The 27,432-nt window shown below is 35.9% G+C and overlaps 1 protein-coding gene across 3 annotated transcripts in view; it reads right to left on the bottom strand.

Annotated features, from left to right (window-relative positions):
* LOC136027455 (uncharacterized) overlaps positions 1-17,975 on the bottom strand; it is a 58,531-nt gene extending 40,556 nt beyond the window's left edge. For all 3 annotated transcript variants that reach the window (XR_010617598.1, XR_010617599.1, XM_065704737.1), the window contains exons 1-2: positions 16,227-17,975; positions 6,905-7,145 (exon numbers count right to left, since the gene is read on the bottom strand). The gene's annotated coding sequence lies outside the window, so the exon portion shown is untranslated. The remainder of the gene's footprint in view (positions 1-6,904; positions 7,146-16,226) is intronic.
* Between the last annotated feature and the right edge of the window lie 9,457 nt (positions 17,976-27,432).

Here is a 27,432-nt window from a genome sequence, read left to right as displayed (position 1 = left end):
AATTTCAGGTGAGTTGCAAGTACGAGTGAATTTTCTACGGAGGGAAATTTCTAATTGGGGTAGATTTGTCTGTCCCAAAGTAATGGGCCTGAATAGTTCACATTGCTGCCCTTTTAACTTATCTTCCACGACATTTTCTCTTAGGAGTCCTGTGATGACACGTCTGAGTAAGATCCTCCCCTTGGCGTATCTAGGTTAGCGAGTATAAAATAGTTCAAAAGCTTTTTTCCTTCATTATTAGTTATTAATGATATCAGGGTTAATATTTTTTTGTCTAACCTGTCAGCCCTTCGATTTTTTTTTGTCTTTTTTTTTCTAATCAATGAATGTTCAGACGTTCAACGTCTAGTTGAACGAGTTACTCGTTCAACACCACGAATTACTCGTGGTGAAGCTATAGTCCACTTCAAATACTTTACCCTACACCGTGATTACCAAGGATCAGATAGTCTCAGCGCTTGCCTTTGAATCCTTGAAACTTTTTCAAATTGTCGAAAGGCGTGTTTATCGTTAAAACTAGAATGATTTCAAAGTTAAATACAATGCAATTACATCAATTATGGATTCATTGTTATGGTTCAATAGCTCCAAACCTAGTATTTCCTAAACTTGGCATTGGTCGTCAGACCATTAGTGTGTTTCCTCTTTTGATAACTAAAAAAAAAAAAAAAAAAAAAAAAAAAAAAAAAAAAAAAAAAAAAAAAAAAACCTCAAACCCCATACATTTTAAAATCCCATGAAAAGAGCATTTGAAAAGTAAGTACAGGTGACTGACCTGTTAGGCAGTGACGTCATTATGGCCTTTTAGGCAAAGTTGACCAAGTACTTCTGAATTTTCCAAACATACCCAGTTCCTACTTGAATTAATTAAGGCTAAAAAGCTATCTACTATTTAAGGCTAAAAAGCGGTCATTTTCTTACACTTCTCTTTAGTCCATTTTTGCTGTGTACAGAGGATACCAATAAATTATTATTATTGTTACCAATAATCAATAATACCAATAAATATTGATACAAAAAAATAATAATAATTTTTATCATTATAGTAAAGTATGACAAATGTTTTTAGTTTGTTTTCTGCTTACAATGTTCATTATGCAAAGGTAATATTTTTTTTGTTACTAAAATTTATAAAAAAGGTTTTATCTTTAAAAAAACTGTGAGTTATCGAAAATCGGGGGAAAAAACCTTATTAGTCTACTGCTCTTTAGGGGCCTCCCCCAGGCCACTCAGCGTGTCCCCGGGTGGCAATAGGGGAACGCCATACAGATATGTAGCATAACTCCATAGGAGTCACGGACCAGTGGGAGGACCTTGTCCCTGGGGGTCCATAACAGAAACTAAGGTATCCTCACCCGAGGCAATAAATACAGGTGGAGGAGGAAGAAGGCCCCTCAAATGTGCACTCAACAGGGCCCACCGGCGTATCCACAAGTCCCATGGGTTAAAAACCTTCCCCCAGTAATGGGTTAAATTGCATGGTGACGCAGACACCATCGTGGGAGGATCCTCTATAGGAGGACAACTGCGGCAGGGCGTAAGATCCAGATCTATGGACAACAGACTCTGCAAAGGGCTACCTCAACCCTTTCGGGGTACCTTGCCCCCCGTAGTAGCATAATATTTGTAGGAATGAATATATAAAGAGTCGGAGGTAATAAGCTTGGGATTGTCTGTGCAGGATTCCAACTCTTGTTGATATTAAATAAAGATATATTCATACAGATATATTCCTCACTTTGCTCTTTTTCTCCTATAGTCAGTCACTCAAACATTTCTTGTACAAACCCCTCCTCTTTTCTACTAAGCTTAAAGCTAATATTTCTAACTACGCTTCAAACTTTCCTCTCTAAGACACCTTCTGCTACTTTGCAAACCAATATCCTAAAATTTTCTATCACCTTCTACATTGTCAAACTGCAATCCCCCAGTTTCATATTCCAATGTTACATAAAAGTTCCTCTCAAATGTAATCCTGGATTCTACCTACGTCAGAACTTCCCAAAAGTTAGTTATCCTTCCTAAACTCACTCTTTAATTTAACTCTAGACTCTACTAGACAGTGATGTGTAGTTTTAACATCAATAAAGTCAATCCTAAATGCCCTGTTTTATGTACTGATCTTGCCAGTTGTTGATTTACAGCAGCATAATCAATAAGGTTGGCAGTACTAATTATACAAGTTCCATTAATGTCTTACCAACCTATGCAAGACTTAGAGGATAAAGATCCTCCTGAGCCATTGCTGGCACATAGGGTGTCGAGTCGAAGTTTCAGTTGCTGAGTGTTTTCTACATGGACAAGTAGCAAGCTTGTCGCCCAACCTTGCTGCAGCGGGGATCAAATCCGGGTGCTCAGACTTAATGAAACTTCTGACTTAAGAAACTTCTAATTTGGAACTACAAATTTAATGGCAATAATTAAATTCTATCTCTGAATCATAAATAGTAAGTAAGTAAAATATTTAGTAACCGTACTTTTCACATGGAACAAAACGGAGTAGAAGAAAAAAAATAAAGAAAAAAGAAAAGAAACAAGAGCTAAGAGCTCATATGGCACTTGTGACGAGGCGAGAAGAGCTAAGAGCCAAGAGATCATATGGTAAGAGCTCTAACAAAATTCTATGAATCAATAGATTGATTTAAAAAGGAAAATAAGAGGCTTAATGCCGGTCAGGATTTAAAAAAAGAGCTCCGAGTCACGATATCCTTCTAAATATCAAAATTCATTAAGATCTGATCACCCACTCGTAAGTTATAAATACCTAATTTTTTTCTAATTTTTCCTCTCCCTTTAGCCCCCCAAATGGTCGAATCTGGGAAAACGACTTTATCAAGTCAAATTGTGCAGCTCTTTGACACACCTATCAATTTTCATCGTCCTAGCACGTCCAGAAGCACCAAACTCGCCAAATCACTGAACCCCTCCCCTCAACTCCCCCAAACAGAGCGAATCCAGTACAATTCTGTCAATCACGTATCACGGACATTTGTTTATTCTATCCACCAAGCTTCATCCCAATTCCTACACTCCAAGTTTTTTTCCATGATTTCCCCCTCCAACTCTCCCCAATGTCAAACGATCTGGTCGGGATTTGAAATAAGAGCTCTGAGACATGAATTCTTTCTAAAAATCAAATTTCATTAAGACCCGATCATCTATTCGTAAGATAAAAATACCCCAATTTTCACGTTTTCCAAGAATTCCGGTTTTCCCCTCCAACTCCCCCCAACGTCACAGGATCTGGTCGGAATTTAAAATAAGAGCTTTAAAGCACAAGATCCTTCTAAATATCAAATTTCATTAAGATCTGGTCACCCTTTCGTAAGTTACAAATACCTCAATTTTCAAAATTACCCCCCCCCCTCCAATTCCACCAAAGAGAGCAGATCCGGTCTGGTTATGTCAGTCACGTATCTTAGACAGGTTTTTATTCTTCCCATCCAGTTTCATCCTGTGTAACCGGTTTAAACAGAGTCTGGAGAATTAGCAATAGTTCGAGTAGCGTAGAGGTATCAAACTCTGCCGGTTAATAAATATATAAGAAATGATACAAATAACCCGTACCTAATACGTGAGATAAAGTTAACACAACACAAGAGTTAAAAAAAAGAGCAAAGGTTTTATTTTTAAAAGAAGTTTGGTTTTTGGTTTTTAATAGTCTCGTTTTAAAAAGATAATCAAGAGAATCAAAAAGTTTTATAACTTGTAATATAAGTACAATCTTGCTTAGTCTTCGTACTGAAATAAGAAGTTTAAGATATTTAAATAAACCAACTACTAACTAATATGTGAGCGAACAAAATGTTCCAAGGTATTTAAATTATATCAGCGAGACTCATGTCATGCTGTGGAAAGTAGTAAATTAACATTGTGAGATTGAGAAGGAACAAATTATTCTACTCACATCTAAGCAAAGCTACCCACACTCGCCAAAGTACCAACACCAACTAACTCTCTCCAAAATCCTCCTGTCCTTCTATACAAACCCCTGTTTTTCAATTCGCACATGTTATTTAGTAAGAATCAACCCGTACAAACAAACACTTCCAAGGCTATACCAAGAAGAGATAAAAAGATAAAAATACCCCAATTTTCACGTTATCCAAGAATTCCGGTTTCCCCTCCAACTCCCCTCAATGTGACAGGATCTGGTCGGAATTTAAAATTAGAACTTTAAAGCACAAGATCCTTCTAGATATCAAATTTCATTAAGATCTGGTCACCCTTTCGTAAGTTACAAATACCTCAATTTTCAAAATTACCCCCCCCCCAATTCCACCAAAGAGAGCGGATCCGGTCCGGTTATGTCAGTCACGTATCTTAGACAGGTTTCTATTCTTCCCATCCAGTTTCATCCTGATCTCACCGCTTTCAGTATTTTCTAAGATTTCCAGTCCCCCCAACTGCCCCCCTCCAATTACGCTTGATCCGGTTGAGATTTAAAATAAGAGATCTGAGTTACGAGGTCCTTCTAAATATGAAGTTTCATGAAGATCCGATCACTCCTTCGTAAGTTAAAAATACGTCATTTTTTCTATTTTTGAGGATTAACCCCCCCCCCCAGTAGAGCGGATCCGTTCCAATTATTTAAATAACGTATGTAAGGCTTCTGCTTATTTTTCCCACCAAGTTTCATCCCTATCCCTCCAATCTAAGCGTTTTCCATGATTTTAAGTTCCCCCACCTCAAACTTCCCCCAATGTCACCAGATCCGGTCAGGATTTAAAATAAGAGCTTTGAGACACGATATCCTTCTAAATATCAAATTTCATTGAGATCCGATCACCCGTTCGTGAGTTAAAATACCTCATTTTTTACAACAAAAAAAAAGAAAGAATAATGAGGACTTTTTTCCCAAGACAGTGAACCAACAAAACCTATTTGAATATTTCGGCCCTATATCTAAGGGCCGTCTTCAGCAGAGAAAAACTTTATTGTCAAAGTAAACATCGAATTTTTCAATGTTTAAACTATTGGTTTAAATTTTTAACCAAATGGTTCTTTTGCACTCAGTTCCAGTGAGTGCAAAAGAAGCATTTTCTGTTTTACGATGCAAGGTTTTACAATCCCCTTAAAAAAGAATCCAGTTTGATATAATTCCCTTACTGTATATAATTCCTCTATTTAGCGTAAAGTAAGGTTCGAATATTAGTAGCTATTTGACAGGAAAACTTGAAATATTACTCTAATGCACAAATTTATGATCAAATTTATTTGGCCAATTTTAAAGATAACATTCAGGATTCAATATATAAATGCCTTGTTAAAAGAGTATTTTTCTGAAAATTGACACAGTACTCTATTCCAGTTGGTAAAAATGATCCAGATTAGAAACTTTTTTTTCTTTTAGCCTAAGAAATGCCCCTGTTTAAGAAGAAAAATATAAATTATATTACAATATTTTAAGAAAAATGTAAAGGTTACATCTAGGAAAAAAAGACGATAGGTCAGCTAAAATGATTTTTTATATTCTTTCCCCTGCCTCCCGTAATGAGGTGTCATTGTCACTCCCTTTAGAATATTACTTATACTGCTCATTTGTTTGTGTTACGTTTTCAAATTATAGTATTCCTTGGGCTTGCTTAAGGGATTTATTTAGCGACTGGAGAGCCTGAAAACAAAAAAAAATTGGTAGAAGGGAAAACTCCTGTTTGTGTTATTTAAAAGATTTTTATTTTAGATTTTTCTATAGGTTTTCAATTTAGGAAGGTTAATCTCACTAACCTGGGACGTACACATGATTTTATTTCAAATAGGGATGCATTTCGAGATTTATTTAGTAATTTCAATCAGAAGTGCCTCCATTAAACAATTCCAGGATTTATGGAGAGGTAAGTCTCCCCTGCTTATATTCCTGCCATTGAGCTTTTAAGTTGGCTGAATTATTAGAATAGTAATGAACCAGTAAGGACAAGGCGGGAGGGTTTAAATGAATTTGAAGATAGAAGGGGAGAAAATAATGAAAATTTATTTCAATTAAGGAGGTTCGAGGAATTTCTTAGGATTCCAGAAGTACTACATGAGGTGTATTTTATCGGAATCTTCCATTACTAGCTAACTTGCCTACTCATTTTGATTGTAAAACTCAAACACAAGAAACATTTCTATCAAGGGAGTCTAGCCTGAGATTATTCTGGAGGTTCAAAATATTTCCCAGAAACTTGCCATTTTTGTTTTGTTTTAGACAGTAATATAAATTCTTGGGAGTCTAGGGGTAGATGCAGAATGACCTTTTAAAAATCTTGCAGCGGGAAATTTTACTTTTTTGTTCAATTATTCAAAGAAAATATATTTTTCAACAAAATTACAACAAAAATATTCTTCCAATTATGAGGCATTTTTTAATTTTTCGAGGCAGCTAAAAAGAAAAGCCTTTAGATAATTATAGTGTTTAAAATGTAAAAAAGGAAAAATTATAAACACATACTAAGCTATATAGATTTTTCTTGGAGATGGAGAATGATGATGGATTGGTATTATGTGGTTTATTTTTATTTTTTTATGTAATTGAGGGACTACTGTTAGTTGATGGGTTGAATATTGATATTTAGATTGAATCAAGTTTTGAATGAGAGTATAATGAAATTTGAATGAGGGTATATTTTTTTTTTCACGTTTACTAGACTTTGGACAGCCTTCCGTCATGCTCTTGACAAGCCCAAAAGAGCATTATTTTGTAATGTATACTGTAAATACTTTGTTCAGTAACATAGATAAAATTAAACGGTTCAAAAATGTCTTCAAGGGTTAAAAACGGGTAAGGTAGCAAAAAAAGGGGTGTTCGGCCTCCCATCACTTCCAAATTTTTAAATTTCTTATTTCCAACTTAATGATCCCTCCACGGTTTCTTTGATTAGACATCCTACACAGAGTGACTGGTTTAAAAATATATTACATGTACCTGACCAGCTATATGGAGCTGCCTCTTTTATGAACAAACCAACTTTGCCAAATCTGCTCCAGATACCGTTTATTTGATTAAAGGCCTATTTTTCAAAGGTATGATTCCACAGAAGTTCTCGAATCGCCTGTTATCTTTAAAATTTTTCTCATTTTGTTAAGAAATGACGAGGTATGATTCCAGCCCTTTCCAACCAAGATGAGAATGATGAGAACATGCTAATGTAGAAAGTTCTGAAGACCTGTCAAGATAGAGCTGTGTTAGGAATTAGAAAATTTAGGCAAAACACTAGTTATACGTCAAAGATCAAAATGAAAGTGCAACAAAACTTGAATTGACTCTCACTACGTGCGTTAGAAAAGAGAACCTGTCAATAAGTACTTTGGACACCCTACCAGAGGTCTTGAAACAACATTTAAGATTCTTAAGCTGTTCAACTTATGCCGTGCTGACACTCCCCTCCCCTTACCGTAAATTTTCAGCATTAAATTGAACATAATTCCATTTTTCACTGGTTTGAAATTCATGAGGTAAGCGAAGTATGAGGATCACGGCTGTTAGAGGCAAATCTTGTCGTGACAAATTTGTACTGGAGATAATTTTAAAATAACCGACTTTGCAGCTAACAGTACGTGAATGTACGAAAGCTTCGAGGATAAAAGAGTATATTATTGTTATTTTTTTCAATAGTAAGCAGGATTTAAGCTGTCAACTTGTCAATAAAAAAAAAAATGAACAAAAAGGGTAAATGTGTTTACCTTGATAGCATGTTTGACGATAGTAGGCAATTTGTCTCTTTAAGTAATATTACTTTGTCGACAGTTTATAGGAAAAAAACGACTTATATTTCATGTTTTCCCCCACTGAAGCTATTCGACCAATTTCAATATTGAACATATACAGTAATGGGCCTAGATCAGGTAAATTTCCAATATTTTGTTTTATTGTACCCCTATAGGTATTGTACCCCTACTATAGGAATTGTTAATTATCATACAGAAATCAAAAAGGAAAACTTGAATTCATCATATTTTGGAAGTGCATAAACTACTGTTAAACGATTCTGCAAGGCAGAAAGGGCTTTAAAGTACATAACAATTACTCAATCAAGCATTTTAAATCTGCAAATTAGTGTTTTGTTCTGGAATTCAATGTTTAAATTTCCATAAGATGAAAATTTTTTAACTTATGAAAGTACAAAAACTCTTTCTAGGATTTTGGGGAAAAATCCAATATTGGACTTCTTGAACTATGGATAGAGGTATATTACAAATTGCTCTCCTAAAAAATTAAAAAGAAAGGAACTGAAACTTTCGTTGCTGTGGGATAAATATTCCAACCGAAAAAATGAAAGACATATAAAGGATTAGGAAGAAATTTATCAATAAGAATAGATCAAATCTGCTGGATTTAAATTCTTTATGATTACCCTTATGGTCTTCTGAGTGATTTCCTCCTCTAAAAATCAGAAGTTTTTCAAATTTAATAGTTAATAAAATACTTCATTAATAAAAAGTTATCACTCCCACTTCATCAAATTTCCAATTTAATGAATCCTCATTTTTTTTTTTTTTTTTTAGCTAACCCTTAAGCTACAAGGCGATCCTTATGAAGCTATCTGTGATAAGAACCAGCAAACTTGACCTAGTCTTTTCATATAAAACTTATTCAATAACTAAACACAGTAAGAGCCAAGAGCTCAGATGGCACATGTGACAAAGTCAGAACCTAACATTAGACTCGGTACTAGAGTTATCGATTTCATTCTCCTAGCACGTAATGAAACACTGAACTCACCAAAGCACTAGAAATCCCTCCAACTCTCCCAGAGAGATCGGATCCGGTCCGAATATGTCAATCACATATCTATAACTTTTGCTTATTCTCAGATTCACCAAAGCACTAGAAATTCCCCGAACTCCCCCAAAGAGTATAGATCTGGTCCGGTTATGTCAATCCCATATCTAGAAGTTATGATTATTTTTCCAATCAAGTTTCATCCCGATCTTTCCACTCTAAGCGTTTTCCAAGATTTCCATTTCCTCCCGTACACCTCCCTCTGTCCTCAGATCCAATCCGAATTGGAAATGGAGCATCTGAGACATGAGATCTTTCTACAAATCAAGTTTAATTAAGATCCGATCACCCATTCGTTAGATAACCATACTTCAATTTTTCTCCTACCCGCCCCCAACATGGTCGAATCGGGGAAACAACAGTTATCAAGTCAATTTTTGCAGGTCCCTGACAAGCCTACCAATTTGCATCGCCCTGGGAGGTCCAGAAGCACCGAACTCGCCAAAGTACTGGAAATCCCCCCTCCCCCAAAGAGAGTGGATATGGTCCGTTCATGTCAATCAATTATCTAGATCTTGTGCTTATTTTTCCCATCAAGTTTCATCCCAATCTCTCCACTCTAAGATGCTACCAATTTCGCCTACCTCGCCTACCAATTTCATCGACCTAGCAAGTCCAGAAGCACAAAGAGAGCAGATCGGATCCAATAATCTCAATAATGTATCTAGGACTTGGGTTTATTCTTCTCACCAAGTTTCATCCTAATCTTTCCACTCTAAGCGTTTTCCAAACTTTCCGGTTTCCCCCTCCAACTCCCCCCAATGTCAACCGATCCGGTCGAGATTTGAAATAAAAATTTGAGAAACGAAGTCCTTCTAAATATCAAATTTCATTAAGATCCGATAACCCGATTGTAACTTAAAAATACCTAATTTTTTTCTAGTTTTTCCAAATTACTAAATTATACCCCCCCCCCCCCAAAAAAAACCCTCGAACATAGCAGTTCCATTCCGATTATGTCAATCACGCATCTAGGACTAGTGTTTATTCTTCCCACTAAGTTTCATCCTGATCTCTACACTCTAAGTGTTTTCCAAAATTTTCGGTTTCCCCCTCCGACTCCCACCAATCTCACCGGATCCGTTCAAAATTTCAAAGAGATATCTGAGGCTCGAGTTTCTTCTAAATATCAAATTTCATTAAGATCCGATCGCCCGTTCGTGAGTTAAAAATACCTCATTTTTTCTAATTTTCCAAATTAACCCCCCCCCCCCCTACCGAACTCCCCCAATAGAGAGCATATCTGGTCCGGTTATATCAATCACGTATCTAGGACTAGTGCTTATTCCTCCCACCAAGTTTCATCCCGATCTCTCCACTCTAAGCGTTGTCCAAGATTTCCCGTTTTCCCCTCCAAATTTCACTAGATCTGGTCGATAATTAAAATACGAGCTCTAGGACATGAGATCCTTGTAAATATGAAATTTCATTAAAATATGCCAACCTGTTCGTAAATTAAAATACCAAATTTTTCTAATTTTCCGACTTAACCACACCCCCAAAGAGAGAAGATCCGGTCTGGTTATCAGAATCACATATCTAGGTCTTCTCACAAACTTTCATTCCGATCTCTCCACTCTAGGCCTTTTCGAAGATTTCCAGTTTCCCCCTCATACCCCCCCAATGTCATTGAATCCGGTCGAGATTTAAAAAAAAACTCTGAGGCATGAGGTCCTTCTAAATATCAAATTTAATTAAGATCCGATCACCCTTTCATGAGTTAAAAATATCTCAATTTTTCCGAACTAACCACACCCCCAAAGAGAGCGGATACAGACTGGTTATGTCAATCACATATCTAGGACTTGTGCTTATTCTTCCCACCAGTTTCATCCCGATCTCGCCACTCTGAGTGTTTTCCAAGATTTTCGGTTTCCCCCTCCAACTCCCCGCATGTCACCGGATCCGGTCGGGATTTAATATAAGAGCTCCAAGTTACAAAATCCTTTTAAATATTAAATTTCATTAAGATCCGGTCACCCATTCGTAAGTTAAAGATACCTCATTTTTCAAATTTTTCCGAATTAATCAAAATACACCCCCCAAACTCCCCCAAAGAGAGTGGATCCGTTCCGGTTATTTTAATCACGTATCTAGAGCTTGTGCTTATTCTTCCCACTAAGTTTCATCCTGATCTCTCCACTCTAAGCGTTTTCCAAGATTTCCGGTTTTCCCCTCCAACTACCCCGAATGTCACCAGATCCGATTGGGAATGAAGATGAGAGCTCTAAGACGCGAGAACCTTCTAATTTTCAATTTTCTTTAAGATCTGATTACCCATTTGTAAGTTGAAAATACCCCATTTTTTTTCCCAATTAACCGTCCCTACACTCCCCCCTCCAGATGGTGGAATCAGAGAAGTGAATTATTTTTAATTTAATCTGGTGTGATCCCTGATACACCTGCCAACTTTTATCGTCCTAGCTTATCTGGTAGGGCCTAAACAAGCAAAACTGGGACCAACAGACAGATCGACGGACAGATATTGCGATCACTATATGTCACTTGGTAAATTCCAAGTACCATAAAAACTAATACATATCTATATTTACAAATATTTGAATGGCTGACCTCTGAATTTCCCTCTTCACCGCCTTCCTCGAAATTCTGAAGAATATTTTTTTTTTTGAAAAACATATTTTCTTAAAACAATTTAGCAAAAAAAGTAAAGTTTCCCACTGAAAGATCTTTGAAAGGTCATTTTGCATATCCTCCTACATTCTAAAGAATTTATATTACTGTCTAAAACAAAACAAAAATTACAAATTTCTGGGAAATATTTTAAACCTCCAGAATAATTTCTGGCCATACTCCCTTGATACAAATGTCTCTTGTGTTTTGCAATCAAAATGAGTGGCAAGTTAGCTAGCAATGGAAGATTTCGATAAAATACACCTCATTTAGTACTTCTGGAATCCTAACCAATTCCTGGAACCTTCTTAATTGAAATAAATTTTCATTATTTTCTCCCCTTCTATCTTCAAATTCATTTAAACCCTCCCACCTTGCCCTTACTGGTTATTTACTATTCTAATAATTCAGCCAACTTGAAAGCTCAATGGCAGGAATATATGCAGGGGAAACTTAATTCTCCAGAAATCCTGGACTTTTTTAATGGAGGCACTTCTGATTGAAATTACTAAATAAATCTCGAAATGCATCCCTATTTGAAGTAAAATCATGTGAACGTCCCAGGTTAGTGAGATTAACCTTCCTAAATTGAAAACCTATAGAAAAATCTAAAACAAAAATCTTTTCAATAACAAAAATGGGAGTTTTCCCTTCTACCAACTTTTTTTTGTTTTCAGACTCCAGTCGCTAAATAAATCCCGTAAACAAGCCCAAGGAATGCTACCATTTGAAAACGTAACAGAAACAAACGAGCACTATAAGTAATATTCGAAAGGGAGTGACAATGACACCTCATCACGGGAGACAGGGGGAGAAATCTAAAAAATGATTTTAGCTGTCTATAGCCTTTTTTTTCTCCTAGCAATAACGTTTACAATTTTCTTAAAATATTTTAATATGATTTATATTTGTCTTCTTAAACAGGGGCATTTCTTAGCCTAAAAGAAAAAAAAGTTTCTAACCTGGATCATTTTTACCCACTGGAAAATAGAGTACTGTGTCAATTTTCAGAAAAATACTCTTTTAACAATGCGAATCTGATTCGCCTTGTGTGGGGATTGAATCCTGAGTATTATCTTTAAAGTTGGCCAAATAAATTTGATCATAAATTTCTGCATAAGAGTAAAATTTCAAGTTTTCCTGCCGATTAGCAACTAATATTCAAACCTTACGTTACGCTAAATAGAGGAATTACATAAAGTAAGGGAATTATATCAAACTTGATTCGTTTTTAAGAAGATTGTAAAACCATGCATTGTAAAACAGAAAATGGTTCTTTTGCACTCACTGGAACTGAGTGCAAAAGAACCATTTGGTTTAAAATTTAAACCAAAAGTTTAAACATTGAAAAATTCGATGTTTACTTTGACAATAAAGTAGCTTGTTTACTAATTGGGTAGCTCAACTTTCAGTCCTAGAGCTGCACTTCGAGACGCCATCTATTTCTTAAAGATAATGCATTAAACAATATATTTCTCCAAATATATGTTCCGCAATAATATTTTTTCAGCAATTTGCAACCCATTTGAAGATGAAAGAACTAAATCGCAGTACACATACCCTTACGTCATTTCCTGAACTGAATATAATATTGCGATGCAATTTCTCCGTTAAAATGTGTATTCCTCGACATATAAGTTCCGCAATGACAATTTTTCTTCGGAAGTGATAAACGTGAAAACGAACCGGGTTTTCAGGCTTTGAGCTCTTCTCCGTAGCGTAAATCCACTCCTCTAAGTTAACTAAAAACTGAAAGTATCGCTTTGCCAATTAATTGCTCTATAATTATATCTAAAGTATCGGTCTATTTTATTTATTAACTTAAAAAACTCAATTCCTGAGTCAAACTCAAAATGAGCAAAAATTAACGTGAGTAGTGCTGATAACCCCCAGACCTTCTCAAGACCAGAACATAATTTGTACTTTATTGAAAACAAAACACATTTTAAATGTTTCCTCTTTTCTTAGTTTCATAAATAGATATTATCAAAACTTTAAACAATAATTATCACTAAATGTCAATTAAACTGACAATCAAATCATTTTTTTTTTCAGCAAAGCAGAAATTATGTTCTGATATTGAGAAGGCATGGAGTCATAAACCTTACTCACGTTAATTTTTGCTCGTTTTGAGCTTAACTCGGCAATTAATTGTAATTTCTGACCGCTTTGAGTTTCATTTGTATATTGATAGTGATTTGTGTTAGTTTTACGCTTGGAGGAATATTTGGCTTTATTTCTGCTCATTCTTGGCTTAACGGGGCTCTTTACTTTTCTTTAAAAAACTTGTTTTGCAGTTTTTCAAATTAATTTCTTTTCATTTTTTATTGACATAGCATTTTTCATGGGAAAAAAGGGTTTCAGGGAGGGGGCTAGTTGCTCTCCATGTTTGACTCTTATCAGCAAACTAGAACTATACATTTTAAATACAATGAGCCTCTTCTAGAGTTCATACGACCACCCTTTCCACACAAACTTTATATGCCCCTCGTCATAACTTAAATACCTTACCCCCAGATTATGGGAGATTCTTCCCATCCAAAAGGTCTTATAATATGATTTTTGGACTATTTTATAACAAATGGGTATCTAAAATTTTTATCGAAAACATTTGTGGACAATACGATGTAGGGAGGGGGAGGCTGCTTTCAGTCCAATGAGCTCCTTCTGGAGTTTATACGACCACCCTCTCCATAAAAACTATATACCCTCAGGGCATTGCATGCAACCCTTTCGCTGAGGGCTGTAAGGGTTATCCACCCCAAAAACTTAATTTCCAGACCTATCAACTATGCTTAACAAAATGGCTACCGAAAAATTTTGATTAAATGTATTTTGAGAATTGAAGGGCATCGGAAGAGTTCATGTTGCCCTCCAATGAATTGTAACATTTAAAAAATGTAATTTCAATTTCTAATCGAATGAGCCTTTTTTGTAGTTTCTACGACAACAAATGGCTATTTCAAAATAACTATAATAATAATATATTATTTCTTTATAACCCACTTACATCAAAAGATAGTGGAGTAAACACAAACGACAATCAACAATAACATTAAATAAAAAAACGAAATGCTACCAGATGCATTTTAGGAAAGTATGAGGCGTGGGGGGGAGAGGGTATTCATCCTCCGATTACTTTGAATCTTAAAAAGGGCTAGGGGGGGGGTTGTCATCCTCAGACATAATTTCCAGAACTATTAACAAGTTGAACAAAATGGCTATCTAAACATTTTGATTGGATGTGTTTGGGGAAATGGTGGACGTTAGAGGGGGTTAGTTCCCCTCCAATCATTTTCGACAAGTAAAAGGGGCTTTTACTTATCTCCGAGTGATCGGAGGCTGGAGTATCAAACCTCTGATCACTCTAAATCTTATAAAAGGTACTAGAACTTCTGATTACCAGTCCAATGAGCCCCTCCGAAGTTTATGCGACCATCCTCTATAAGAACCTAATATACCCCCCTGGTCGAAACTTACAACCCATACCCTGATGGGCGTGGGGTGGTGTCATATTCAACAAACTTATTTCCGGACTTTTGAACTACGCTGAATAAAATAGCTATCTCAAAATTTTGATAGGATGTCCTTGGGGAAATTGGTGGTCGTCAGAGGGGGTTAGTTGCTGTCCAATCCCTTTCGACTCTTAAAAGGGGAACTATCCCCTTCAATATCCAATCGAATGAGCCTTTTTCGAAGTTCCTACAACTATTGGTGATCTCAAAGTTTTTATCAGATGCATTTCGAGAAAATACAAAGTGTGTTTGTGTGTGTGTGGGGGGGTGGGGGAATATCCATCGTCCAATCACTCTGAATCTAACAAAGGGCTCTAGAAATTCTGATTACCAATCTAATGAACCTCCTTCAAAGTTTATACCGTCACCCTTTCTATATATACCCCCCAGGGCATGACTTACAACCCTTTTCCTGAGGGATTTCATACTAAAAGACGTAATTTCTGGATCTTTCAACTACTACGCTAAACAAAATGGCTATGTCAGCATTTGATTGGATGTCTGGGGAAATGGTGGGCGTAGGAGGGGGGTTATTTACTTCCAAGTCACTTAAAAGAGGCACTAGCCCCTTCATTTTCCAATCGAATGAGCCTTTTTCCAAGTTTTTACAACAAATGACCATCTCAAAATATCTAGGAGATGCATTTTGGAAAAATATGAGGTGAGGGGGCATCCATCCTCTAATCACTCTGAATCTTATAAAGGGCACTAGAAATCCTAATTACCGATCAAATGAGCCTCCCCCAAAGTTTATACGATCAATCTTTCTATAAAAACCAAGTAACACCCCACCCTCCTGAATATGGCCCTGGGAGTAACGGTGACCTGAGTTGGGAGGCAATTCGTCATTTATTTCTAAATGACTTATTTCAAGTGTTGTAAAAAAAAAAAAACTAATATAAATACTAATAGTTTTAAATCCCACAGAAAACACCTGAAAATTACATTATTCGTCTGTTACTAGAGCGTGTAATTTGGCCTAGATATAAGAGAAGCATTCAACCTATGAAATTTAAACGAAAATTGTGTGGAATGAATATCAATTTTCAGTAATACAGAAGACATACTGTTTTTAAAGGCCTGAAATAACTCGAGACAGACCGACATAAAGCTTCAGGGTTGTTGATAGAATGTTAAAAAAAAAATTTTCGCATTATTTTGTTATCAGTAGCTACCTAGATTGAAATGGAACAAAGATGAAGCTGAAAACGCCCAACATAAGATGTCTTTGCAAAACTGGATTAAGCAAGTAAAAAAATTTCAAGGAAAACAAAGAGAAAGAATAGAGAGGAAGAACAACGGTGAGAGAGCTAACTTACCAATATCCAACATGAGACGCCATTGCAGATGCATATTCACTAAGACTTGCTAATGGACCCTTTTGAAGAACATAATCTATCCTCCTGCCTTCGTTTAGAGCCCCGACTTGCATATTAACATTGGCTGGATCGTCAGATCCTCTGAGTTCAGCAAAACCTGAACTTGGACTTGGCTGAAGCTAGAAACGAACGAAGGCAAATATTTAGCGGTTCCACTCTCCATAAAGAAACACTATAGAATCCTGGATAATGCTTGAGAACATTTAAGACTCTAATTTAGTTTTTGGGTTTTGTCAAGGATTTAAATGATCTGGGAGAAGAAATTTTCCAGGGTGGAATACAAGGGAGAAATGGGTGGACATAATATTAAGTGAAGCTTTATGGAGATTAAGAAGTTGGGGAAGTTTATGGGAACAGGTATGATTCATAGGAATCATTTCCTGTAATTTATTTGTGATTTAATCTGGATTTAAGGGTGTGAATTTGTTTATAATTTGAATAATGTTATATTTTTTGCATTAACTATGGTCCGTCTATATCAATTGATATTATTCTAAAATACTTAATTACATCTTCTTCAATTGCGCGATCACTCTTGTATTTTACTAAAAAGCGACAGTTAAACAGGGTGTTGCTGAAAGTTTATTTTTTGACACCAAATAACTAAGGCCATTTAATGACCAAACAAACATGTGTAACATCAATGATGAGCTTTGCGAAATAGTAGCAAAGATTTGAAATGTCATGGGAATATGAACGAAATAGGTTACGCGGTTGTAAACCATCAGCCAGCAATGAAATACATTCGAAGTTGAAATGTTGGACCAGCAAGGAATTCGAAGAGGGAGGAAATAATTATTGAAATGAAAATTTTAGCTCTATTTATGGCTCTAAAATTTCTGGTTCTATTTTCTTTCATTTTTTCTTTTTTAACTGTTTAAGCTTCTCATAATTCTAATAATAAACTTCTTTTAATAATTTTGACTTGAAGACGCGCAATAGTCTCGAAATACAAGAGTACAGTAGAGACGAAAGTGAGGAAATACAGCATAGTCGAAGGAGCAAAGTAAATAGTAGGGAAGATATAAAAAATCATTTATGGGAGAATGAACGGAATTGGTAACTTGGCTGTAAGCCAGCAATGAAATGTATCCGAAGTCTAAATCGAGGACTAATTGAGAATTGTACGAGAGAGGAAGCGCTTGCTAAATGAAAATTTTAGCTCTATTTATTGATACAAAATTTCTGGTGGCAATTTCAATGATTATTTTCTAAATTTGTTTAAGCCACAAACATTTGTAATAATTGTCAGTTGTAGACAAATGATGGTTTTGGATTGCTGGGGTTAAGAACAGAAGCTCAACACAAAAGTGGTACAGTCCTCAGCCTGAAAGGAAATTTCCGGAGCGAGGGAACGCCTCTTCTTGACGAAGATAGAGGGAGGCTGGGATCCTCTGTGCAAGCAGGGGTAACTGTGATAAGGCATTAAGGCCCATGAAGATAGTAGGCATCCTAGCTCTTGAACTTGGAAAAAGAGGGGTGCGAGGGGGAGATAAAACAGGCATTAAAGGGTTTACCTGTAAGGATAAAGGTTTTTTTTTAGAAAAACAGTCAAAATACGATCAGCTGTCAGCCAAATTAGCAGCATCAACTTTAGCAAACTCCATATCCATCATTTACTGAACAATTAAATCTTTCATGTTTAACCGACTTTGAATACTCTAAATCTGTATTCAGAACAGACTTTTTTTTTTTATACAAAGGTTTAAGAACCAGAAAGATAAATATCAAGGCGTTCAGAGGTGGGATTAGTATTTGGATGATAAATTTTCATTTGTACCAAACAAAGTCGTAAAAGTGTACCAGACACTAAAACTTCTAGCTTGCGTTTCGAAGGATACTTCATCTGGGTGCCAAATGTGATCCACTAGTCTCAGGATAATTTCAAATATGGAACACATGAGTCTCCCCGTTATTGGTTGCAAGTTCATTTGGCTCAAATAATTTTCCCTAAAGTAATAATTTAAGTTGGAAAGGGCATCAAGTGACGTATTTACTTTCATAGTAGCTAAACTATGTGAAAATGTAAATATTTTCCTCAAATATACCTGCATTAATTTGAGTTGAACTATTTAAGGTCGCATTGCCATTGGTTCAATTGTACCCCGTAGTTGTACCTTGCAAATTAAACGTTCTCTACCTGATCAAAAGCAGCATAAATAATTAGCTGAGTACACCACTACCTATGTAAGTACTTTACCAATGTATTAAATCTTAAGTATACTTCAGCAGGCCTACCATAAAGTGGGAAGTAAATGAGCCTCGTTTTTAGAGTGCTAAATTTGATGCCAACTTTTTAAACGAATACCTTAAAAAGAATTTTCAGACAAAATAATAGGGTTCCTTCAAATCATGAAACAAGAAAGAATCATCATGACCCATCAGTATTTTTACAACAATAAACGGAAAGAATCCTAAGCCGGCCATCCCGAAAAATGTGGAGTAAATGCACTGACTTTGCAGCAGTTTTGCATAATTTGAATTTCCACCTTAAAAAAGACGGAAAGATAAGAGGAAAATATAGCGAATTTGCTACAATTGTCCCACCCATTGTGACACTAGATGGGATTGTAAATGAAGATTAAGTTGACTTTAACTCGTTGTAATTTGTAATATATCGTCTTCTTTGTGCTGAAAGCAGTCATCTTTTTAATCGTCATCATATGGATGACGGAGAGGAGCCTAGAAAACTTGAAAATCCGGTATGTTTTCATGGGAAGGCGCGAGCAAATTTTCGAGAAGGAAAAATACTAATAAAAATAACATAGCAGAATCTGAACTACCCTTCCGAAGAATTTAAAAGAATCTTTGTAGTGTTTGGCGCTAATTAGATTAAATGATATACCGAATAATATACTTTGAATAATATAAAATCAAACAATAAAAACAAACTTCAATTTCATTAACAAATATCATGGAAATTCAGATTTGAAATTAGTCGGGCTCAGGATAAAGAAAGATAACCACCTACTGGCTACTTTTGGCTATCCTATACTTTGGCTATTCAAAATCAGCAATATGTCAATATTTTCCTTTGAGAATTGTTTCTACCTTTCAGTAACCAAATAGAAAAAAGTCTTTTTAAATAAAAGTAAACATCAGCATTAATACAAACATAAATTATTGCGAAAATGAGAGGGGGTGCCCCTAATGTATGTTTTTTTAGCACTTTTAAAAAGCTTCTTATTCTTATATTGAAAAGAACCTGAACCTGAACTAAATAGCCCTTGTGTTTCAGGAGTTATTCTTAAACAATTGGGACAAAATCAAATTTTAGCGTTTAGAGCGAGGCATGGAGGAGAAGATATCACACCTCATATACGGTATGATTTCTTTTCCCATACAAGTTTCAATATTCGACTTCTATACATAAAAGTCTATCGCCTGCCTTATTTTCATAGTTGTTACTCATGATTTTGGGCTTTATTGCATATTTTATCATTGCCTCAGTCAGTTCACAAGTAGATTATTTTCACTATGTAAAATTTTGCCTGCTTTTCATACTTGTTTCTTAACTTCGAATAACTAATGCGATACTTCAATCCAAAGTTGAGAGGTCCAGTATGAGTAGGAACACATTTTCCCCCGTTTCTACTTGCTTTATTCAAACAGGTTTGGGCAGTAGTAATAGGAATAGTAATTTCTTTGCATATTTCTATTCAGATATTAGATTTCAGACGAAAAGAAACAAAGTATTGTTTTTTTTTTTTTTGAATGTACAATAAAGAAAAGGGCTCAGAGATTCTGGGCTAGAAAGTCCTTATAGATTTGTTGGCCTTTAAGAAGGCCATTGGGTAGGGGGACTGGGACAGTTAAAAACACATTTTGAAAAAATGACTGTCTTAAATTCTTTTAATTCAATATATTTTGGGAAATAAAGTATTAGGCAAGTGAACCCATTCATAAACTAAGACATTTTGAATTAAAATCATGTAGTTGGGGCCATCAAACCATTGCTATTAGTAAAAAAAAAGCCAAGACAGATAGTCTATGTGAGTGAGAGGCAAATCTGGAATAAACTCTTTTTAGGAATGTATGAAAATGATGTCATTTCACTTGTTGATAGATAAGTTTATCATTCAGTCGTCCATAAATCATTCCTAGGACAGAATTAAGATAGTCTTAGAACTAAGGGATGAAATATCGGATTGATTTTGGGTTGAACGTCTCCAATTGCCTTCAAATGGCTCATGAAAATTCATAGACAACTTGAATTACCCTTATTTCATGAGTATCTACCTTAGTTCTTCCCCAGGATAGATGATATCATGAAGCTCTAGAAAGTGTAACTTCCCCGATTGTTGCGACAAACACTGACAAAAATCTAAGCTATGCATTAATATGGGCTTTTCTAAAATTATTTAAGGTTAAAAACTTCAAATTCTTAGTTAATATGCTGAAAAAATGTAAATAATAATAATATCTTTTGCTTTTTACGAGCTTTCAATTGGCTGAATTTGTGTTTGTCAGTCATTTCTAGATGAAAGGGACAACAAATAATTAATTATGATCAGCTTCTAGGATGCCCCCTAAACAAGCCCCGGCAGTTTTTCAAAACAGAACGAGGGATTCTGGCAACCAAGAACAAAGACGTCCAAGAAATCAACAATACTATTCTGATCACGATTCGAGACCAGGCAGTCATTTACAAGTCAGTCGACACAGTTCTGGAATCAAATGACGCGGTTAACTATCCAACAGAACTTTTAATTCGCTGGATCTCCCAGGGATTCCACCGAACGTACTACAACTAAAAATAAGCGTACTAATAATCCTGTTGCGAAATATTAACCCACCAAAGCTTTGCAACGGCACGCGACTTTCTGTAAAAAAAAAGCAATAGAAAACGTAAAAAAAGCAATGGAAAACGAGGCAACAATCTTGACAGGGCCTTTCGAGGCCGAGGCTGTTCTCATTCCTCGCATTCCCATGATTCCAAGGGACCTGCCTTTTCAATTTAAAAGATTGTAGTTCCTAATTCGATTAGCATTTGCAATCACCATCAACAAAGCTCAAGGCCAATCATTAGAAACATGCGGTTTAGATCTGAATATGGATTGCTTTTCCCATGGACAATTATACGTTAAATGTTCAAGATTCGGTAAACCTGACAATCTATTTATATGCACAGACAATGAGACAGCGAAGAATGTTATATACCCGCAAGTTTTACGCAGTTAAAAATAAGCACCTTGCATATTCACTTTTTTTAACCGTAATATATACAATGATCTAATGGTTAAATACCATATTTATATATATGAAGAGAGGCATTATAAAATGCGCGTTACATAGCAGAAAACTACTCGGATGAAATTTTACGCTACGATGAATAACACAAGCATCTCACGCTGCAAATTCGAAAATAAATACTTAGCGTTCACTACTCCCACAATACCTTCAAAAAGTGCCTGACACCCTGTGGCAGGGGGTATTAAGGGTAGCTTCATAAGCTTTGTGCAATGAAGCGATTTACTACTTAGAAACGAGTAACTGGCACTGACACCTCAAGTGTTGGTGGGGCACAAAAAGTACACCCAAGAATAATTTATGACTTACTGAAATTTGATAAGAACATGGAGAAGGTTTTAGAGTATGATATGATATACTGTAGTACTTGATTTTTCTACAATTTGTATGAGGAATAATATATTTACCAGAAGCACGTCAATAAAATAAGATATTTCCATAATTCCCAAGATTACTGAAAGCTCTAAAGGCGTGTTATGCGACACGCTTTGAGACTATCATAAATCTACACAAGGCCCTTAGGATAACTCCTCCAATACCGAAAAAATGAGAAATAGCAGTCCTCGATCCCCTGCCTAGGAAAATTCCACTGACCCCCCCCCCCCCACAGAGAGACCACACCTTTTCGTGGTTATGGCTAAAATTCACTCGATCAGGTCTTTTAGGAGGCCTAAATGTTCGCCTTGAGCACCAATGCATTCTTCGAAGTATTCAAATTCAGTGGGTATTGGTTGAAATTTGTAGACACTATAGGATTATCGACTTGTTTATAGAATACAAGCAATTTTAAGATATTGACAAAAAACTGAACATAGATTTGTATAAATGGGAGAGTTTAACGGACATCTAATGGATAGAAAGGAGTTTTACGGTTGTTTCTGTGAGATTTTAGAGATGTTTCCATTTCAGGGATTTCAACAATTAGCAAGCGGAAACACGTCCACTAAAATGTGTTTACAAACAAAATTTTAAAAGAATGTGCAAAAATAAAAAAATCGGTACTCATTGCCTTAAGCCTAATTTCTTTTCATCAAAATTATAAGCTAAATCGCAACCTGAAAGCGCAATACTTTATTCTATAAGAAACCAAAATTTTTCATATCTTTGGTCATTTAGTATATTTTTTTTTTGCTTTTTCAGATGGCCCATGTCGGGAATGCATGAACCTCTCTTGGTTAGCAAAACAAAATTTGTTTACTTTGGTTAGCAAAACAATAAGTCAGCACTTTCTCTGAGAGCAAAATTATCCTATTCACTTCTTTTTCGCTATCAGTAACGAAATAATGACGAAGACCACAATGCCTTCCCATAATACAACAAGAGCTAAGAGCTCATATGGCACTTGTGACGAGGCGAGAAGAGCTAAGAGCCAAGAGATCATATGGTATGAGCTCTAGCAAAATTCTATGAATCAATAGATTGATTTAAAAAGGAAAATAAGAGGCTTAATGCCGGTCAAGATTCAAAATAAGAGCTCTGAGTCACAAAGTCCTTCTAAATATCGAAATTCATTAAGATCCGATCACCCACTCGTAAGTTATAAATACCTAATTTTTTTCTAATTTTTCCTCTCCCTTTTGCCCCCCCCCCGATGGTCGAATCTGGGAAAACGACTTTATCAAGTCAAATTGTGCAGCTCCCTGACACACCTACCAATTTTCATCGTCTTAGCACGTCCAGAAGCACCAAACTCTCCAAATCACTGAACCCCTCCCCTCAACTCCCCCAAAGAGAGCGAATCCAGTATGGTTCAGTCAATCACGTATGAAGGACATTTGTTTATTCTATCCACCAAGCTTCATCCCGATTCCTACACTCCAAGTGTTTCTCGAAGATTTCCCCCTCCAACTCCCCCCAATGTCAAAAGATCTGGTCGGGATTTGAAATAAGAGCTCTGAGACATGAATTCCTTCTAAATATCAAATTTCATTACGATCCGATCACCTGTTCGTAAAATAAAAATACCCCAATTTTCACGTTTTCCAATAATTCCGGTTTCCCCCTCCAACTCCCCCGAATGTCACAGGATCTGGTCGGAATTTAAAATTAGAGCTTTAAAGCGCAAGATCCTTCTAAATATCAAATTTGATTAAGATCTGGTCACCCTTTCGTAAGTTACAAATGCCTCAATTTTCAAAATTACCCCCCCCCCCCAAACTCCACCAAAGAGAGCAGATCCGGTCCAGTTATGTCAGTCACATATCTTAGACAGGTTTCGATTCTTCCCATCCAGTTTCATCCTGATCTCACCTCTTAAGTATTTTCTAAGATTTCTGGTTCCCCTCAACTGCCCCCCCTCCAATTACGCTGGATCCGGTTGAGATTTAAAATAAGAGATCTGAGTTACGAGATCCTTCTAAATATGAAGTTTCATGAAGATCCGATCACTCCTTCGTAAGTTAAAAATACGTCATTTTTTCTTATTTTTCAGAATTACCCCCCCCCCCCCCGCAATTGAGCGGATCCGTTCCAATTATGTAAATCACGTATGCAAGACTTCTGCTTATTTTTCCAACCAAGTTTCATCCCAATCCATAAGTTAAAAATACTTCATTTTTTCTATTTTTTGCGAATTAACCGAGCCCCCCCCCCCCCCCAGATGGTCAAATCGGGAAAACGACTATTTCTAATTTAATCTGGTCCGGTCCCTGATACGCTTGCCAAATTTGATTGTCCTAGCTTACCTGGAAGTGCCTAAAGTAGCAAAACCGGGACCGACAGACAGACAAACAGACAGACAGACAGAATTGGCGATTGCTATATGTCACTTGGTTAATACCAAGTGCCATAAATACAGAAGAGAGAATAATGAAGACTTTTTCCCAAGACAGTGAACGAACAAAATCTATTTGAATGTTTCGGCCCTATAACTAAGGGCTGTCTTCAGCAAAGAAAATAATAAACAATAACACACAATAAAAGTTCTTGGTTAAAAATCCATTGTTAAAATAGCCTAGGCTATTTTATATTTGGACCAATTCGGAAAAATTAGAAAAATGAGGCATTTGTAACTTAAGAACGGGTGACGGGATCTTAATGAAATTTGATATTTAGAAGGAACTCAGGTCTCAGAGCTCTTGTTTCAAATCCCTACCAGATCTGTTGACATTGGGGGGAATTGGAGGGGGAAAACAGAACCCCCCCCCCCCCAAAAAAGAGAGCAGATCCGTTCCAGTTATGTCGATCTCCTATCTAGGACTTGCTTATTTTTCCCACCAAGTTTCATCCCGATCCCACCACTCTAAGCATTTTCCAAGATTTTAGGTTCCGCCCCACCCCCAACTTCCCCTTCACCAGGTCCGGTTGGGATTTAATATAAAAATACCTCATTTTTTTAATTTGTCAGAATTATGCGTGAATGCGTTGCGTTGAATTATGCATTCTGATGCATTGAATGCGATGGTGTGATTTTCGTTAAGATTCTATGACTTTCCCCCCTATTCTCCAAAATAGGTTTTAGGGGGGGGGGTGTTTCCCCCTATTTTCTAAAATAAGACAAATTTTCTCAGGCTATTAACTTTTGATGACGAAGACTAAATTTGATGAAACTTGTATATTTAAAATCAGGATAAAAAGCCGATTCTTTTGATGTATCTTTTAGTATCAAAACTCCATTTTTTAGTTTTGTTTACTATTGAGCTGGGTCGCTTCTTACTACAGTTCTTTACCACGAACTGTTTGACTACCACGAAAAACTGCCCTTTTTGAATAAAAGTAACAAGCCAAAAAGTTACAAGTAGAAGTTTAAACGAACAAAAATGATCTCCATTCAACCCATGCGACATGCTACTATTCAAAATTAATTATTGGCCATTTACTGAAAAAGAAAACTAAGAATAACAGTGTGATTCAGAAACCTTAGTTGATAAAGAGATTTATCTTTGCACTTTTCTGTTTCATGTTTCAGTAAAATGCGTATAGTTAATTCTAAAGAGTAGTATATCGCAGAAATTGAATCGTGATCATTTTTGTTCGTTTCGACTTTCAACTTCGCTCTTAACTTTCACTCAAAAACGTAGTTCTTTTCTTGTTAAATATGTGCCTGTTTTAATTTCCAACAGATTAAATGTGCATGTTAGCAAATAGCCTCTTTTGTGCGGAGAGAAGGTTAGAACAAAAGCAGAGAATACGAGATTATAATAATTACGAATCACTTTTAAGTTTACTTTAATAACAGCTACCAGTTCTGAATCGAGGTAATTAGAATTTGTTTTTGGCCCCAGTTTTCTTCAAAGAAATCATAAATTTTTTTGTAATTTACAGGCTAAGGAGAAATAAAAAAATGAATTTCCTACCAATTTTCATCTTACTTTGGCACCATGCACAAAATAAGAACATTAGAATATTAAAGTTGGACCCACGACCTCTCGCGAACAATTCAGGACCTATCTCCATATGCGATGATGCACCAAGAAATCAATGGAAAACCTACTTCATGATAAAGCTGTTGCAAGATCCTTAAATTATGAACTTATAAGTTTCCGTCCGATAAATATTAAATAGTGCTATTGTAATAAACTACACAAACCAAAGCATTTTTTTCCTTCTTTTTTCAACTATTCCACTGCTTCTATTACAATACGAAGGGCTTTAATTTACCCTAGGTTGTTTTAAAACACATCGTCAGTAAAATTGCTTTCTACTTGTTTTCTGATTGGCATGAATTTGAAACCATATTCTTGTTTCACAGTCGTGGTCTTGATTGATGATGAGGAGAGTATAAATCCTACTTTGACACTATTCGCAGAAAAAAGCAAGAGCATAAGACTTGAACTCGAAACCTCACATTTCGTAATCTAGGTCCAGAGCAATATACCATTGTGAAATAAGGCATTGCGTAAGTATAGCAATAAATTTATAACATGATGGACATTAGACATTTTGATGGAAATGAGGCGGTCTATCCACTGCATCTGGCACCATTCTAATCAATTATTCGAACTCATATTTATACCATAGAATCCCCTTACAAATACCTTGGTAAATAGAGTTTACCCAGCCTCATAACTCTACACGTTCTGGAAACTAATCTTACGATTCCCAAAGGACACGGAGAAAAAAAAATGATACACAATAGTGTGTTCAATTTTCTGAATCTGGAGGAGAAAGGCTATAAACATCCAATGGAAAGTTTTTGAACATGGCAATTCCAATGGTAATTTCTAGATCTGAGGCCATTTTCCAGAGATTTCGGGGTTTTTTTCTTTTCTTTTTCAAAATTTCGAAACTGCACATTACAGTCGAGTTAAAAGTGAATTAAAGTTACCAATCCTAGATTTCTTTTAGTTGAGCATTTTTAAAGGGCAAATTTTTGTTAAAAATTTTCGGTTTCTATGGCCCAAAGATTGTTCTTTATTAGGTTGCCTTTACTGCTGCAACAGTGACACATGGATTATGAGCGTAAGGGTTCGTTATCAAAGGCTACTTTGGTGAAGTTATTAGCCCATTTTGCAAGCTTAGAAAAAGGTCCAGTAATACATATCTAAAACAATATAAACAAAAAAGCCCAGAGGCTTAAGTGACTTGAGAGGTAAAGGGCGTCACTTCATTTTGTCCATTATTATTAAGAGGACTTAGGCACTGTAGCCTTGATTTTATTCTACAGTCTGCAGGACACTAATGGTCACCAACACACTAAAAAGAATTCTTTGCTGAAGCAATGACATGACTTAATTTTTTAAAAAGGGATTGAGAGCTATTTAGGGGCTTTTAGGGACCTTCTCCTGTTTTAAGGACCTATTGGCAGCCCTAATATATTTGAAGACAATGACATGAGTATAGCCTTAGAAACTTTTATTTCCATAAGAATATACTCTAAAGTTTAGGCATACATACAAAAATACAAAATACAAAAAAAATGATTCACATGATCAGATTTTATAAAGAAATTTTCCAG

The sequence above is a fragment of the Artemia franciscana genome, chromosome 5 (genome assembly GCF_032884065.1).
Source record: "Artemia franciscana chromosome 5, ASM3288406v1, whole genome shotgun sequence".
NCBI lineage: Eukaryota > Metazoa > Arthropoda > Branchiopoda > Anostraca > Artemiidae > Artemia > Artemia franciscana.
Note: the sequence above shows the minus strand (reverse complement) of the source record. Positions and strands in the feature narration are given on the sequence as shown.